We start from the raw sequence: 2,495 nt of genomic DNA on the forward strand, positions 1-2,495 counted from the left end.
CCCCCTCTTCCTCCTCCTCCTCCTCCTCCTCCTCCTCCTCCTCCTCCTTCTCCTCCTCCTCCACTTTCCCGTTTTCTAAAGGTTAACGTACGATAATTAGAAACTCCGACCCAAGATATGAAGAGAGCGGAAAGCACGAGCACACGCATACGCATATTTATAAATAGGGAAATAAATAAATAGATAAATAAATAGATAAATAACTAAATAAATAAATAAATAAATAAATAAATAAATAAATAAATAAATAAATAAATGTGTGTGTGTGTCAGTGTGTGTCTGCGTTTATGTATGCGTGAGTGTGTGTGCGTTATTGTGTGTGTGTGTTTATATACAGACACATTCATGCACGCATTTTCTCAACGCTGACATCACAACAAGTGCTTGCAATAAGCCAAGTCGCCGGGTCGTTGTTGCAAATTTCAAGAGGTTCGGCCAAGCGGAAGGCAGAAGCATCCATTTCGTTATAACAAAGTCGTTTTTTTTCCTCCTCGCAGACGAGCACGAAGAGAGAATAAACAAAGCTGAAAGTGTAGATGATTATGATAATGTATCTGTTTGTCGATTTTAATAAACGTTTAGTGAGAATGAGGAATTGCGTGTAGACATTTTGCTTCCCAATTGTGCGTACCTGCTATGCGGGGCCGGGCTAGAAAACCATGCGTAACAAAAAATAAGCTCACACATGCGTACACATTAATTGATACACCAATTCGCACATCCACACACACATTGCAAATACAAATACATTACAAAATATATGTATATATAATCTCTCTCTCTCTCTCTCTCTCTCTCTTCTCTCTCTTCCCCCCTCTTCTCCCTCTCTCTATCTCTCCCTCTCCCTCTCTCTCCCCTCTCTCTCCTTCTTCTCTCTCTCTCTCCTTCTCTCCCTCTCTCTCTCTTCTCTCTCTTCTCTCTCTCTCCTTCTCTCTCTCCTCTCCCTTTTCCCCTCTCTCTCTCTCTCTCTCTCCCCTCTCTCTCTCTCTTCCCTCTTCTCTCTCTCTCTCAATCTCTCAATCTCTCTATTAATATATGCATACCCTCATACCCCACACTATACCCAAATTTCGCACAAACACCCAAAAACCTCCCCCCTTTTCCTTTTCCCTCCTGTTCTCCCCCTAACTCTCCCTCCCCTCCCCCCACACCCTCCCCAAAAATATACACTAACCCCTGTCCACCTCCCCTTTCCCCTTATCCTTCCCCCTGTCTTCCCCCTCCCTCAATTACCCCTCTTTCCCCTTCTTTCCCCCCCTCCTTTCCTCCCCTCTCTCCCCTTCTGCCTCCTTTCCTTCTCCTATTCCCCTCCCCATCCCCTTCTCCCTCCCTTCTCTCTCCCATGCTCCTCTCCCCTTCCCCATCCCCCCCTTCTCTCCCCCTCTTCCCCCCTCTCCCATCTCCTCCCTCCCCCTCCTCCCTCCCTTCCCCCTCCCTCCCTTCCCCCTCCCCCTCCCCCTCCCCCTCCTCCTCCCTTCCCCCCTCCCCTCCACTAAAACGACCGACACTCGCTATCAGGATAAAGTTACATCTCATTTATTACAGAGGTTAATTCCGGGTCACATTACCGATCATTAGGCTCATCAAGGATAACAATTACAGCGGGCATTAGGCAGGATTACACCGCTCGCCAGATCATAACCCGGGTCTAGGAGTACAGAGACAAAGGCAAACTGTGTGTTGTGTTGTGTTGTGTGGGGTGGGGGTTGGGGGGTGGGGGGATGGAGGGAGGTTGTTGTCTTTAGTGTTTGAATGTTTATTGTGTGTTTATTGTGTTTGTTTGGTTGGGTGTTTGAATGTGTGTGTGTTTTTATTGTGTTTTATTTGGCTGCTTGTTTGTTTGCTTGTATCTGTTTTTCTACTGTGTTTCTTTGCCTTTGTTTGGCTGGTTGTTTGTGTTTGTTTGTGTGTTTGTTTGTTTGTGTTCTTTTTGTTTTTTGTTTGCCTGAGTCTGTGTGTGTGTGACTATATGTTTGTTTATCTATTTCTACAGGTACATTTATTTGTATTTGTACATATACGAACATTTTATATGTGTTTGTGTGAGTGTGTGTGTGTGTGTGTGTGTGTGTGTGTGTGTGTGTGTGTGTGTGTGTGTGTGTGTGTGTGTGTGTGGTGTGTGGTGTGTGTGTGTATGTTTGTGTATGTTTGTGTATGCTTCTGTGTGTGTGTGTGTGTGTGTGTGTGTGTGTTTGTGTATGCTTGTGCGTTTGTGTGTAGATGCGTGTGTCTATTCTAAACCTAATAATAACAACGATTAACCATTACGAAAATGTACTCATTATTAGGCAAACGCATGTAATTATCTCAGCATACCACGGCGTTACCTGTACAGATTAGTGCAAGTCTGTGCGGATAGAGACGCAACCGGAATTAGCTAATTATGATAATGATTATAATGATTACTTGTCACAAGCTGTTTTTTTTCTTCTTTTTCTTTTCATTATTATTATCTCGCATTTCTCCCTGTCTCTCTTTTATTTGCCTCTCTTTCC

The sequence above is a fragment of the Penaeus monodon genome, chromosome 13, assembly GCF_015228065.2.
Source record: "Penaeus monodon isolate SGIC_2016 chromosome 13, NSTDA_Pmon_1, whole genome shotgun sequence".
In the NCBI taxonomy this organism is placed as follows: Eukaryota; Metazoa; Arthropoda; class Malacostraca; order Decapoda; family Penaeidae; genus Penaeus; species Penaeus monodon.